Source organism: Chenopodium quinoa, unplaced genomic scaffold (assembly GCF_001683475.1).
Source record: "Chenopodium quinoa cultivar QQ74 unplaced genomic scaffold, ASM168347v1, whole genome shotgun sequence".
In the NCBI taxonomy this organism is placed as follows: Eukaryota; Viridiplantae; Streptophyta; class Magnoliopsida; order Caryophyllales; family Amaranthaceae; genus Chenopodium; species Chenopodium quinoa.
Window position 1 is genome coordinate 990,996 of NW_018743033.1, and position 16,115 is coordinate 1,007,110.

The following is a 16,115-nucleotide window of genomic DNA, read 5'->3' on the forward strand; positions in this document are numbered from 1 at the left end:
AACTTGGTCTCGGTCCGAACGACGCAGGAGCCGAGGGTTTCCTGCACAACAAATACACGTAAACTAGCCTCGGGGGGACGCCGAGGAAGGCCCCTCCGATGCTTAAGTCAGTATATTAGAGAGAGAAAGCTGTGCAAGAGTTTAGTTGCTTGAGGCTTTATTGTCTTTGTCTTTGTCTTACCAAGAATTGACCAAATTGTTGGCTTTTATACCTTGGCTAATGAAGGAGGCGGATTGGGCCCGGAAATCAGTTGGGCTGGGCCAAGCTGATTGGGCCGTTGACTGACCTTGACATGGCTTTGAGGATGTTGATTTTTGACTTTAGCATATTTGGAGAGTTGAACCTTTGCCTTGGGCTTTTAATTGGATCATTCAGTGACCAGGCCCAATTGGACTAAATTGGACCCAAACAACTTGCCCCCCAGACCCGATTTGGAAGGATGACGGGTCGGGTTTGATTTAACCAGAAAAGGAGGGAAGTGAATGATTTGCTGATCCAAAAATGTGAATTTAAACCGTAATTAACCCATGATTAATGAGATAACAACAGTTTAATGTGGATGATTGCGGAAGTTGGACGGGTAGTGGGCGATTTAAACTGCAAGGGTTGTGTGTTTAAACGGTTACTTAGTGGGGTGCTTGAGAGAAAATTGAAACGCAGACTCCTTGAATTCCCATTTCTGGAGATATAAATAGAGGCGCGTCTTCTCTCCCCACTCACTCATCAACACAAAACCAGAATTCTCAAGAAACGCTCAAGAGCCCGCATCAAAACTTCGCAAATTCCCGAGCATTAAGCTTAGAAGCTGAGACTTGTCACTACCAATTCGTAAATCGGCGGCTTTTGCTTCAGATCAAGGTAAATTCCTTTGATTTTATTTCATCTTTCTTCGACTTTGCACTCTTTCCCCTTTTTCGACTTTTTCCTTCGAAATTCGTCAATGGTGAGGGGAGTTAGAGGTGGAGCCCGTGCTCCAAGAAGAGCAAGGCTAATCCCCGATCCCAGGGTCAGGATTGGGACCTGGAATGGACGAAGGACAGAGTCTGACCCTGCTGAAGGGGTTAGGGCGACTCCCATTTCTTCGGCTCCTCCTCAGAGGGCTGAGGGGGTGAGAGCTTCAGGACGGGATGATGAAGTTCCCGCTGTCCTTTGGGATATCCTCCCAGGGTTTTCAGAGTGGGAGGATGCCGAAGTAGCTTCGGCCATGATAAAGAACCGTCCCTACTCATGGTGGGTAGAGAACGCCGATCAATATCGATTTGCTGAGCAAATTGAGTTGCACTACGGCATTTTTGAAGCTGATGGATATTGGTGCCGAATGCCCTCAGCATCCGATAGAATCCATCGTCCACCCCCGGGGTATGTGGGGGTGTACACGAGACAGCTTCAGTATGGGCTGAGGTTCCCTTTGGACGTATTCGTCCGAGACTTGCTGATCCCATTACAACATTTCCCTGTGCCAGCTGACCCCCACCAGCATCCGAAGGGTAATGACGTACTTATGGGTCTGCAAATTCTTCAGATACGTGCCGAACCTGCACTGCTTCAGAAAGCTCCATCGGCTAGTGCCAAATATTCAGAGTGGGCACGGAAGCCATGGTTCTGGGTGGTATCGGATTGAGTCTCGGCCCCCGTTCCTAACCATGTGGCCGAACGACTCTTCAGACAAGGACTGGAGAGGTCAATGGATTTGGGTTAGGGCGCCCACGGAGCCGAGCCATCCTTATGTTTTCAGCGCTCCCCGGTATCTTGCCGAGCCGGATCCTGATATGGGAAGTTTAGGTCCTCCCGAAGATAGCGGGCCAGACCCGAACCTTAATCAGCAGAACATCTTCGGCAAGCTGCCGAACCGGGGAGGCAGCGGCCGAATGCAGCATATCCCGGAGACTTGGCTCCCCGATACGCACTATGTTTTCCAAGAGAATATGCTGGCAGCTGTCGGCCTCAGCCGAAAGTTTAGGGATGGTAATCTTCTTCGGCTGGGGCCGAGGCCTTTTAATTATCTCTTTTCTTCTTTCATTTTGCTTTCTTGTGATGTGCCGAACTAACTGAATTGACTTCTCCCCTTTTCTTTTTCAGAACGGGACGAGACCAACATCGGCATTGATTACGCTCGCCTTGGCGTCAACCGAGAACGAGTCGTAACTGATCGGGCTCCCCCTATCACTGAACCAAGGCGCGAGAGGTTCACCTAGACTCTTCCCACTTCCAAATTGAGGCTGTTGCTCTGTATCAGAGGCAGAAGCCTTGGTGGAAGAAGAGGGATCCCTTGTTTCAGCTGCTGGAAGAAGAAGCTGAAGCTGCCCGTACAGCCGAAGAGGTTGCACGGGTTATTGAAGCTTGTGAAGGAGGAGAAGGGTCCTCCAGAGCTGCTGAAGCCGAAGCTGCAGCTAGAGCAGCTGAAGAAGACGAGGCTTTGCTGAAGACCTCGGTGAGTTTTTTAGACAACTTTTTTCTTTCTTTTTTTTTTTTTTTTTTTTTTTTACTCACACTCTTCTTCCCCCCTGTCTGTTACAGTCTGAAGAGAGTAACAGACACAGAGAAGGCAAAGCTCCTGTTCGTCCCGAAGATCAAATACAAGAGTCTTCAGATTCAGATATGGACGAGCAGCCCCTTCTGAAAAGGCGCCGAAGGATGGCCATCATCGGCCCTCATGATTTTCAGCAGAGGCCGATGACCATCGGCGTCGCAATAAGGGAACCTGAGGAAGGCAATGGATCGCCGAGGGTTCCCCAGCCAACACCCCAATCTCCTCAAAAGACCCCTCCACCACCTCCTGAGATGGAGGTGGATCAGAGAACTCCCGGACCTAAGGGAGGGGTCCAAGAAGAAATCAAGGAGAGTGCTGCTGAGCACGGAAATAAAGATGCCGTGATGTCAAGTGCTGAAGGCTTCACGGCAGATATCGCAAGAGAGGTTGAGGCTTTCGTCCTCACCCCTGAAGAAGAGGAGGTCATAGTACTTGACTCCTCTGAGAAGGACGATGCTGAGACAACCAAAGCTAATCAAGCTCCATCGTCGTCCTTCCCTTCTTTCCAGACTCTGCATTCTGGAGAAATGGGTTTCTCGGCCCCCCGAATTCCAATCCCAGATCACATCTGGGACCTCATATGGGGTCAAAACCGAGAAGGAGCTGCAGCCTACTTCGGCAATTTTGCTGGCATGTCCGAAGTAGACAGGGCAAGGATCTGGTCGCTGAAGGCCACTGCTGGGATGGGCGAATCCAGTAGATCAGTTCCTGACCCAGCCAGGTCTAACCAACTGCTGATGATGCAGGTAATTTTCCTTGCCTTGATTTCTTTCTGAACTCAACCTTTCAGCTATTATTTTTTACTTTTTTAACTTGTGCCCCTGTTTTCAGTTCGTGCACAATCAGACTCTCACTGTAGAGCTGATAGATTCCCTACAAGATAGGGTGGACGCTGCCGAGCACGATCAAAGGGTAGCCGAGGAAGAGCTAAAGCTTGCTAAGCTGAAGCAGGCAGCAGCTGAAGAGAAGCAGCAGGAGGTTGAGGAGTACGGTAAAAAAGCTGCCGAAGCTCTGAAAACCTTCTGTGATGCTATGGAGATGGAGGTTTTTCCCCCACTGATGGAAGGGGAAAAATTCCTCCAAGAGCACCTGGGGGTGGACATCTCCAAGTTCAAGGCTGCTATCGAGAGCCGAATCCAAGGAGCTGCTGCACAGGCTGAGGTGCAGCATCAGCTAGAATCTCTTGAAGCCAGCAGAATGGCTGCTGAAGAGATGCTCCAAGCTAGGGATGTCCAACTCTCAAGGGCTGCTGCTGCTGCTGAAGCTCAAAGAGCTAAGCTACAAGAGGCTGAGGATCAGCTCACTGCCAAGAAGGAAGAAATGGTCCAAGTTCAGGCCGAGGCTTCCCAGGTTCAGCAAGAGTTTACCGAGCTGAAAGGCTCCTCCTCCAAGCTCGTCGATGAGCTGAAGAGATCCGAGGAAGACTTGGAGGAGACGAAGAAGAAGTTGGCCGATGCTGAGGCTCTACTCAAAGTCCGTATCTATACCCAAGAAGAGTATGAAATGGGTTTTAGAAACGGGTTCAGAGTGTGCCGAAGGGTCTGCCTTCATGCTGAGCCGAAGCTGGACTGGTCCAAATGTGCTGAATGGGTCCAAGATCCCGAAGACCCTCACATGAAGTATGCCACTCCAATCGAAGCTGAAATCCTTAAGGCTGAGGAAGCCGAGGAAGAAGCTGAGAGGATGGAGTTGGAGGCTGAGCAGAGGGAAAGGGAGGCTCGGCAGAGTGCAAAGCCTGCTTCTTCTGCTGCTGGAGCTGAGACCACCATTGGGCCCAATGAAGCTGATCAGTCTGATCCTCAGGCTGAAGCATAGGAACTCGGGCAGTCGTCTTCAGAATCTTGCGGTTCATCATGCGCTCAACTTTAGACTTGCCGCTTTCTGAATTTTTGCCTTTTGTTTTTTTTTGCTTCAGCTTGCCTTATCGTACAACAGCTTATTATATTTTTATTTTGCCTGTACGTATTTCGGCAGCTGTTACTTTCCGCTTGTGGGCGGCTGCCGACTATTTTTGTAATTCAACATTTTTATTTCAAAGAAGTTCACTTTCTCAGCTTTCTTGTGTATTTTTTTTTTCTTCGCTTTACCAGTCTTCGCACTTTACTGCTTTCTTTGAATGATCTTTCAAATATTTGCTAAGTGCAGAACTTCGGCTAGCGAGAATCATTTCTGCTGAGACTTCTTTTTGCCGTTTGTACTCGGATGTTTTCAACTTGTGAAAAAACTGACATAAGTATCAAACTTCGGCTGAGCTGAAGGGTATTAGATCAGTTGTGCCATTTCTCTATTTCCCTCTGCCCCCCCAGAAATCTGAAGATGAGGTCTTCTGAATTCTGGAATGGCTGATAATTTTTCTCGGCTAAGCCGAGGATCTTTGAACACTTTGCTTTATTTTCTACATCTGTTTTTAAAGTACTGATTTCCCACCTGAGAGTTTTCACTCTAGAGATGGTACTCTTGTGACACTTTCTTCAATTCATCCAAGGGAACAACTATCCGAAACACCATGCCGGGGCAGCAGTTTATCTGAAGTACGAGGCATCATCATGCAATACTTCAGAGTTGCAACTACCACCCGGAACTGATTCATCCGAAGTACAAGGCATCACTATGCAATACTTCGGGGCTTTATCAGTTCCTATTTTTTAGGCTATGTTTCGGATAAGTCTATGGCCTTTTTGCCCAAAGGAACAGATTCTCCGAAGTACAAGGCATCACTATGCAATACTTCGGGCTTGTATCCTTTTTTGGCAGGTTTTACGGCTTGCCGAGGTACAAGGCATCATTATGCAATACCCCGGACAGCGCCGAATGAAACCTTGAATTTTTGAAAAACCGTAGAAAGCATAAAGACTTAAAGAATACACGCAATCTGAATGAATACTGGCTCGATGGCCTTTTTACAAACAAAATCAGTGTACTTACATGGATTGCACTATCCGAAGGATTTACACATAGTATTTTTTGAGCACATCGGCATTCCAATGGTTTTTCAGCTCGGTGCCATCCATTTGTTTGAGTCTGAAGGTACCGGGCTGAAGCTCTTGATAAATTTCATAAGGTCCCTCCCAAGATGCTGAGAGTTTGCCATGAATGCGACTTTTTTGAACAGCTGCAGCATTCCTCAGAACTAAATCCCCAACTCTGAGAGGTCGTTGATAGACTCTTCGGTTGTAGGACTTGCTCATTCTGAGCTTGTGTGCAGCCATCCTTTCTCGGGCTAGATCTCTAATCTCGTCAAGGAAGTCGAGGGACTCTTTCATGAGCTGCTCATTTTCCTCGGCTGAGAAGAGATTCACTCGTAGGCTTTCTGAGCCCACTTCCACTGGAAGCACTGCTTCGGATCCATACACCAGCTGAAAAGGTGAATGCCCCGTTGCCTCCTTCTCGGTTGTCCGGAGTGACCAGAGGGTTCCCGGAAGTTCCTCTACCCACTTGGACTTTTGATCCTCTACTCTTTTTCTGAGAGCGTTAAGGATCTGTTTATTTGCGGCTTCAGCTTGGCCATTACTCTGAGGGTGGCAAACCGCGGAGTAAGCCAATTTTATCCCGAACTGATCAGTGTATCGGCGCAAGGGCAGGTTGTCAAACTGTCTGCCGTGGTCGAACACAAAAACTTTTGGGATGCCGAACCGAGTTATTATGTTCTGCCAGATGAACTGTCTGACAGTTTGCTCAGATATGCTTGAAGCAGCTTCCGCTTCAATCCATTTGCTGAAATAGTCGATTCCGACTATCAGCCACTTTCTTTTGTATGGGGCCTCGGGAAAGGGTCCCAGAATATCCAACCCCCATTGTGCAAATGGAAGAGGATTAAGAATTGGCTGGAGATCTAGGCATGGCCGATGGATTACCGGTGCAAATTTTTGGCATTTCTCGCATTTTCTGACCATGTTCTTTGCATCCGAGATCATTGTAGGCCAAAAATACCCTGCCCTGAGAGCTTTGTGGGCTAAGGTTCTCCCTCCTATGTGGTTTCCGCAGATGCCGAGGTGAATCTCTCGGAGAATATAGTCGGCATCCGTTGGACCCACGCATTTCAACAATGGAGCGGAGAAGGATTTTCTGAGGAGTTGGCCGCCGAAGACGAGGAATCGTGAACTGATCCGCTTTATTTTGGAGGCCGAATTCCTATCCTCGGGGAGCTCGTTCCTGAGTTTATAAGCCAGGATGTCATCCATCCAGCTCGGCTCGAGTGCAGCGCAGCAGATTGATATTGCTTCGGCTACACTCTTTTCTCGGCGCACCTCCACATAGACAGAACGGCTTAACTCAGTCAGAGTTGAGCTTGCAAGTTTGGAGAGTGCGTCCGCTTGAGCATTTTGACCCCTTGGGATCAGCTCTACTTCGAAAGATCTCAGCTTCGCAATTGTCGATTTGATCCTTGTGAGGTAAGCTGCCATTGAAGGCTCTTTAGCCTCATACTCCCCCCGGATCTGATTGGCGACCAGCTGAGAATCTGTCTTGAGGTAGACATGCTCGGCTTCCAACGATATGCACAGGTCTAAGCCAGCAATGGCTGCTTCATATTCGGCCTCGTTGTTAGAGGCTTTGAATGAAAATTTTAGTGCATACTCGAAGGTTTTGCCTTCGGGAGAGGTAATGACGACCCCTGCCCCCGAACCGTTCACGGTGGAGGACCCATCCGTGAAGACGGTCCAGATTTTCCTCCTTGCATCCAGAGTCTCCTGATAGGAGCACTCGGCCAAGAAGTCTGCCAAGGCTTGCGCCTTGATGGCTGTTCTCGGCTGATAACCGATACTGAACTCGGTGAGCTCGAAAGCCCACTTTGCTAGTCTACCGGATTTTTCAACCTTGCCGAGGACTTTCTCTAACGGCTGATCAGTTAGAACCGCTATTTGATGAGAATCAAAATAGGGTCGCAACTTCCGAGCAGCCACCACCACTGCATAAGCCACTTTTTCTAACAATGGGTAGCGCGTCTCGGCATCCGTCAGGGTGTGGCTGACGAAATAGATCGGCTGTTGAATTTTTTCTTCTTCCCTTAGCAGCACCGCGCTTACCGTGGCTGGACTGACCGCCACGTATAAGTATAGGATGTCTCCTACGACTGGCCTTGCCAGTGTTGGGAGTTGAGCCAGGTGTTCACGGAGCTGCTGAAAGGCTGACTTTTGTTCGTCTCCCCATTCAATGCCTTTTGAATTTTGGAGCTTCAGCGCCTTGAAGAAAGGGAGCCCTTTGTCTGAGGCTCGTGAGATGAACCTGGACAAGGCAGCCATTCTCCCGGCTAGACGCTGAATATCCCTTTTTGTCTTCGGCTCGGGGAGGTCTAAAGCAGCTTGTACTTTGGCGGGGTTTGCATCAATCCCCCTCTTGCTGACCATGAAGCCGAGGAACTTGCCTGACTTCACGCCGAAGACACATTTCTTCGGATTCAGCTTCATTTTGTATTTTCTGAGGGTGGCGAAGGTTTCGGCTAGGTCCGTGACATGATCTTTTTCTTTTATGCTTTTGACGATTGAGTCGTCAACATAAACCTCCATGTTTCGGCCTTTTTGCTCGGCGAAAACCTGATCAACCAACCTCTGATATGTTGCCCCCGCATTTTTCAATCCGAAGGGCATCATTCTGTAATTGTACAACCCGGAACTTGTTATGAACGCTGTTTTAGCTCGGTCCTCGGGGTGCATGAAGATCTGATGGTATCCCGAGAATGCGTCCATGAAACTGAGCAGAGCATGCCCGCTTGTCGAGTCGACCAGTTGGTCGATCCTCGGCAGCGGATAGGAGTCCTTGGGACATGCCCTATTCAGGTCCGTGAAGTCAACGCACATCCTCCAGTTACCATTTGCCTTCTGAACCATTACAACATTGGCCAGCCACTCCGGATACTGACAGGGTTCAATGAACCCAGCATCTAGGAGCTTATCGACCTCAGCTGCGATGTTCTGGTTCTTTTCGGCGGAGTAGTTCCGCTTTTTCTGCTTAATGGGTCGACTGGAGGGGTCGACATTAAGCCTATGGGAGACGAAGTCCGGATCAATCCCGGGCATTTCTGCGGCTGAGAAGGCGAACACGTCTCCACTGGCCCGTAGGAGTTGGACGAGTGCCGCACGGGTGTTTGGCTCCAGTGACGACCCGATGCTAACACATCTGTTCGGATCTCCTACGGTCAGTTCTATTGACTCGGTCAGGTCATCCGTCTCCATGCTCTTAGAGTTGGATTCCTCGAATTCCGGCCTGCTATCAATATTAGCAGACTTTCCTGACCGCGGCTGGCCATCAGAGTCGTTCGGCTCTGAGGCGGAGTCAGCCTCTTGGCCCCCATCAGATTTCTCGTTGTCTGGGGCTTCATTAGCCGAAACGTCTGAGCCTCTCGGCTTTTTGGCGTTTCGGTCCCGGTGCTTTTCCTCCCCATCGCCACGGTCGCCTCGGCGAGACGTGGATGGCTTGAGGTGATTGCATCGGCGGGCTTCTTTTTGACTGCCCTTTATTTTCTCGGAGCGTCCCTCGTCTGAAACGTATATCATGATTTGATGATACGTGGAGACGACTCCTTGAATGCCGTGAATGAGGGGTCTCCCCATGATCACGTTGTATGCAGATGGAGCATCTACGACCAAAAATTCGGCCATGATATTCCTAGCTGCTCGGCCTTCGCCGATGGTGACAGGAAGTGTAATCTTCCCGTCAGGATACGATGAAGAGCCGTTGAATCCAGACACCGGGTAGGGTGCGGGGTCCAGGTGCTCGGCTCCCATCCTCAGCTGGTCGAACGCTCCTCGGAAGAGGATGTTCGCCCCGCTACCGCCGTCGACGAGGGTCCGCCAGACGTTGCGGTTGGCGATGCCCAGAATGATTACTAGTGGGTCATCGTGGGGGTATACCACCCCCTCACAGTCTTCGGCTGTGAACAGGATGTTCGGCGCCGGTGACTGGGACTGCCGAAGCTCAGCCTGATGAATCTGATGGGTTAGACCCCTCAGTTGGCGTTTGGCTGTGCCTCGCGAGATTCCCCCGGAAATAACTAGGATGTCGAGGGACTCCTTGCCCTGAGGTCCCTTATCCTTCTTCCGAGCGAAGTTGAGGTCCTGCCGAGAATCTTTTTCAGCTTTTTTCTCCTCGCGCCTGTCCGCGAGGTATTGGCTCAGGTACCCCTTGCGGACCAGATCCTCAATCTGGTCCTTCAGCTGGACGCAGTCCTCGGTGCGATGTCCGGGTGAGTCATGGAACTCGCACCACTGGTCCTTTCCCCTCGTCTGATGCCAGGGAGGCAACGGACGAGGTTTTTTGAATCTCCCCTCGTCCTTCGTCGTGCTGAAAATCTTAGCACGGGGAAGGGAGAGTGGAGTGTATGAATCGTACCTTCCCGTGTAGGGAAAGTGTCTTTCCTTCTTCGGCTCGGCAGCAGAGGACGGTTCTGAGGCCTTAGCCTTCCCTTTCCTCTGCGCCGAGACTTCGGGCTGCTGCCCTTTCGGCTTGTCAATTCTCGGACGAGACTGAGACCTGGATCTGTTCCACTCCTCGGCTCGGATGAACCTATCCGATGCTTCCAAGGCTTCCTCCAGGGTCTGCGGGGGATGCATGACCATGAAGTCCAGGAACTTTCCAGCTTGGAGGCCGTTCCGTAGCGCGAACACGGCCAGGCCTTGATCCAGGCTTGTGATTCCGGATGACTCGTTGCTGAAGCGAGTCAGATAGTCGCGGAGGCTCTCGTCCTCCGCCTGCTGCAGACTCATTAGCTCTGCAGTGGTCTTCTCTCGGCGGTTGGCCGTAGAGAATTTGCTCTTGAACTTGTTGGAGAGGTCGTTCCAACCGGTTATGGAGCCTTCCTTGAGCCCTTTGGTGATCCAGGATTGGGCAACACCTTTGAGGGTCGTAGGAAAGTATTTACACCAGGTAGCCTCAGACCTCGGGTTCAGATACATGTGCCCCTCGTAAGAGGCAATGTGATCCTTAGGATCTGAGGTACCATCGTAAGTAATATGTGCCGGGATTTTGACCGTTGGCACATGCTCTTCCAGAATCCACTTCTGGAAGGGCGAGTTCGATGGAACCATGACCGTCTTCCCCTTGTACCCGGCCTCAGGGACCTCGCTCCCTCCTCTCTCAGAGGTGGAAGTGGTTTTCGTCCCCGGCTGAGACAAGGTTGGGTGGGGTCCGGTATCCTCTGGGAAGGTGAGGCGGCTATGCACACTCACCTCCCTCGAACCCAAGCGTTCGTGAATGCTTCGGCGGGCGAATTCCGGGTCCTTGGAGGGCCCCATAGAATTCTGAGCTTCAGAGTGGTCAGAGGGTTGAGGGTTCCTCCTCCTCTCCTTACTGGAGTTTCGGGTGTCCCCTCGCCACCTCTGGCCGAGCTGTCTATGTGGTGGAACTTGTCCACCATCATCCTGACCGATCCTCCTTTTCAGGTTTCTCGGCTGGTGATCATCAGGCATCTGGATTGGAGCCCCTTGAGCTTTAAGGAACTCCATGCAGATGGCCACTGCTCTGGCCACTTCCTCGGTGGAGGGTCCGGAGGGAGGAGTCTCCTGCGGATGTGACCTGGATTGCACGCTATGGCGCGGCGGGGAGTTCCTCGCACCTGAGCCACTCGGTCTCGGGGATGGCCCCGGCTGCCGAGTGTGGTGCGAGGTGTTCTCCTCCTGGAGGCTAGGACCTCTTGAGGCTTCCCTTTCCGGAGAAATGGGGGCCTCCGATTCGGAAGAGGCTTGCTCCGGGGAGGGATAAACCGGCTGGCGTTCCCTCACCGTAATCCGGCCTCCTCCCTTCTTAGCCTTCTTGGAACTCTTTCCACTCTTAGTCATGGCGACTGCCGGAGTGTTTGATGACTGACGCGAAATTTAGTAGCGTTCCCCACAGACGGCGCCAAATTGTTTCGGATGAAAACAATCGAATCTCGGAAGATCCTTTTATCTTGAGGGAACTTGGTCTCGGTCCGAACGACGCAGGAGCCGAGGGTTTCCTGCACAACAAATACACGTAAACTAGCCTCGGGGGGGACGCCGAGGAAGGCCCCTCCGATGCTTAAGTCAGTATATTAGAGAGAGAAAGCTGTGCAAGAGTTTAGTTGCTTGAGGCTTTATTGTCTTTGTCTTTGTCTTTGTCTTTGTCTTTGTCTTTGTCTTTGTCTTTGTCTTTGTCTTACCAAGAATTGACCAAATTGTTGGCTTTTATACCTTGGCTAATGAAGGAGGCGGATTGGGCCCGGAAATCAGTTGGGCTGGGCCAAGCTGATTGGGCCGTTGACTGACCTTGACATGGCTTTGAGGATGTTGATTTTTGACTTTAGCATATTTGGAGAGTTGAACCTTTGCCTTGGGCTTTTAATTGGATCATTCAGTGACCAGGCCCAATTGGACTAAATTGGACCCAAACACCATGCATCTTGACATAAGTTGTATTAGTGAAGGAAAGGTGGCATTTTTATTGAATTCATTAGAAAAACCTCAATTGTGGCTTGATTAGTAATTTGGAGTGGAAGGAGAAAGTCATTATCATTTTGTCATTGTAAATTTCATAATGTCATTTATAGTAGTACTCAGCACTTTATTAAAACTAATAAAGATTTATGATTGCAGAAAGTAATTGATATGTCGACGCAACTACAATACTTTGATGAATACAAGAAAAAACTTTAACGTAAGGTTGGGAAGAAAAGGATGGAGTACATCATCAACAACTCAGCAGTTATAATTAGTTGTGGCACAAACGACATCGTTTATACATATGTACCAGACTATATGCCTCAGCAGCCTGACAAAGTTGCAACTTACCTACACTTTATGCTAGACCAAAGCCACGGGTTCATACAGGTAATAATCCAAAATTAATCCTTACGAGTTGTACGCAAAAAGTGAGACAGAGGATAAATTTCACGAATAAGTATGATGGAAAGAGATGAATTTTCGTGCATAGCAACTTCTTTTCCCCTATGGTTTGTTTGAAGATTAAATGGAGTAGAACTGTAGAAGCTAAGAATGTCTACTTGTACATTTAAAGAGCAACGGAAGTTTATTAATTCTTATAATTTAAAAGAAAATTAACCTTTATTTTGGTCCAAAAAACTCTTAGTATAAATATTTTAGTGATAAACTACACACAAAATAAAGTTAATTACAGAGTGTTACAAAATCTAATTTAGAAAATTTTCAACTTGTATTTAAAAAATAAAAAAATTATACTCCGTATGGTGCTAGGAATTATAGAGTATTTCCCGACGACCTCTCTATATTTAATATATTACTCCGAGTAATATATTTCCCGACGACCTCTCTATATTTAATCCAACTAATTATGTCACTCCACAGATATTAACAAAAAAATTGAAAATATGCAGAGCTAAATTTGAAAATCCATATCAACATTTTTAAGGCAGTGTTTGGGAAATTGCTAGAATTTAAATTCTAGAATTTCAAATTCATCATTTTGTCCGGATAGAATGTTCATATGAGTTAGATCTAATTCAACAAAATTTTCAAAAGACTAAAAATACAAGAACAAGCTCACCATTATATATTAATTTCTCATTACTCATCTATGAAAGATTTTGTTATTATCACGAAGAGGAAGAGAATAGGGGTGTCTGATTGATTTTGGGGAATCTGGTTTCATTTTCCTTTTCATTTTCCTTTTTCATCTCTGTTTTCAATGTGGGTAAAGACCCGGTAATGGCCTGTTTCATTTTTATCTCGACTCTGACCCGCATTGACCCTAACCCGACCCTGACCCGCTAAATATTCATCTTGACCCGCAATCGACCCGCCCCGCTAATAACTCGTACCGACCGGCACTGACCCACCCAATAACCACCCCTAATTACTCGTATTTGTTTTTGTATGTATATATAGCTCATTAAAGCTAGATTATGTACTTTGTAAGACGATTTCACTTAAATTTGAATTTAAAATAATGTGCAGGCGTTAATTGATCGAGGCGTGAGAAAGATAGGGGTAGTGGGGCTACCACCAGTGGGTTGCCTACCCGTAGTCATGACTCTGCATACTTCTCTATATCAACCACGCAGTTGTATTGAATCTTTTTCATCAATTGCCAAAGATTTCAACCAAATGCTCCAACATCAATTGACAACCATGCAAACTTCCCAACAAATTGCAACTATTGCGTACGGTGATATATTTGAACCTTTACAAGACCAATTTAACAACCCAAATAATATGGAAAGTTGTTACGACCCTTTTAGTCTTTGTCCTTTACACCATTTATAGCCTTTTTTTTGCATTTATATCTAGCTCATCTTTCCCCCACATTCCGTAAATAAATAAATAAACGTGTGACTATATTATAAAGATAAATAATATTTTTGGTGAGGAGTCATGAAAGTAGATGAATAATTCACAAATTATTAAAAGATGAAGTAATTAATGGATCCACTTCAAGAACCCCAAGTGCACACAAATTTATTGCTCATTTATCTATTTCTTCTACCACCAAAAGAAGTAAATGATGTCAAAAAAGGAAAAAAAAAAAACATTGAAAATAGTTGTTTATGTTGTTATTGCCTTTTTTTTAGGTACATTTGTATTATTTGATGAGTTGTTTTTATTTGTTAATTACATTTTGACTCGTATAGTTGTCAATAAACATGGATCTTTGTTCACGATTATTGTGTTTAAATTTGACAATTTGATATTTTTGGAAATAAGGTTAAAGTTATATCTTACACGATTCCACACATCATGATTTTAATGTTCATAATATTATATAGCTAGCTAGTGCTTTACTAATTGAGTAAATCAGATGACCAAAATTGAAAACATATTTCCTAGCTAATTATATGTAAGTAAGCCCTCTATCATGTCACGTTACTAATTCAATTACACTATCGACGTGAATGTACTATAGTTCTAAACATAAGGATTACAAATTTTCTTCCAGGTCATATGATGAGTTAATGATTTGTGATGCAGGATTTGAGGTTGTTGACAAAGGGTGTTGCGGTACTGGACTAATTGAAGGATCATTATCATGTAACTCTTTGTTGCTGATATGTGAAGACCGATCTAAATACCTATTTGGGATACAATTCATCCAACTGAACGATCGTATCACTTGCTTTTTGAGGCTCTTCGTCCTATTGTTGATTATATATTGTCCACATAGAAAAGCAGGAAACATTATTAATTAGTATGAGTATAAAATGAGAAATTTTGGAGTAATCTTCAATTTCCATTGTATTACATGATAATTCATGTTTGTAATTATGTTATATTAAAAAATTATCATCGATATTCAATTTTTATGCATACACATAAATCTTTCGTACTCAATATCTATCTTATTATTGGTGCATGGTACGTGCATCCTTTAACTTGTACCAACAAAGTACTAGAGATTATGTTTTATGTGCTCGTTCAAAATTTAAAATTATAATATTAATACTACGTGTATAAACTAGTATTAAAAGGTTGAATTTACCTCTCAACTAACATTGTTCTCTAATTTGTACACTATTGTTTCGGATGTAAATAATTGGTCCTTCGGTTGGACCTTAGAAGTGGGCTGAAGACTGGACTCGGCCCAAGTGATGATTGGGACGAGGGTTTCCTGCACAGCAAACACACGTAAACTGGCCTCGAGGGTGGTGCCGAGAAAGGCCCCTCCGATGCATAATTTAGTACAGTGTTTAGAGGGAGAAAGCTATGCAAGAGTATTAATTTCTTGAGGCTTAAAGTGCATGAATTGAGAAAGAGAGAAATCAAGGCTTTTATACCTTACTCAAATAGCTTTAATGGGCCTCTTAGCCATGTGGACTTGCCACGCCGACTGAGCCTTCTTTGACTTATTTGACATGCTTGAGGAGAATTGAACCTTCTTTGGGCTTTTAATTTGATCATTTGTGGACTGGCCCAATTAGAGTAAATTAGACCGAAACAACTTGCCCCCCAAATCTGATTCGGAATTTTGACGAAATGGGTTTATACTTGCAAATTGGAGGGAAGCAAATAATTTAATTAAAATTTGAATTTTTTGGAGTTATTGAGGCAATAACGGTTGTTAGTAGTTAATAGGGAATTTGGAGAGTTTAGTGGGTGGTTAATTTGAGAAGTAGATGGAAGGGTGAAGCATTGAAGTGGAGTTAGTGGGGGGTTTTTGTGGCGCGAACTCCCAGAATTCCGGAGTTGGCAGGTATAAGGACCATACGTCCCATTCTCTCTCCTCCCTTCAATTTTCTCTAGTCTTTACTTACTTTTCGCTAATTACCATCGCTAAAATCTTTCCCCTTTTCACTTGTGCTTAGTTATCCGAGACCAAGAACTGAAATTCGTTGCTCCGAACCTATAGATCGGCGAATTTCGCGTCTGAACAAGGTAATTTTCGTCGAAATCCCTTCGTTTTTTCTAGATTTTTCAAGTACCCCACTTTTTCCGTTCACTTGCGCAACCAACCTTGACAATGGACGGCGACCGTGGAAAGAGGAAGGCTGAGACTCAGCCGAATGTAGAGGATGAGGAGGAGGTTCCGCAGTTGATTCTACGACGAACTGCCCTCTGGCGATGATGCCAACACTAAGAGGCTAGAAACCTAGGGCTAGGGCTAGGGCTAGGGCTAGGGTCGCCACAGCCGGCAGCTCTGCTGTAATACCCCATTTTTTTTAAA

The 16,115-nt window shown here is 46.6% G+C and overlaps 1 pseudogene; it reads left to right on the plus strand.

Moving 5' to 3' along the window:
• LOC110730527 overlaps nucleotides 1-14,689 on the plus strand; it is a 26,423-nt pseudogene extending 11,734 nt beyond the window's left edge.
• Nucleotides 14,690-16,115: the final 1,426 nt, after the last annotated feature.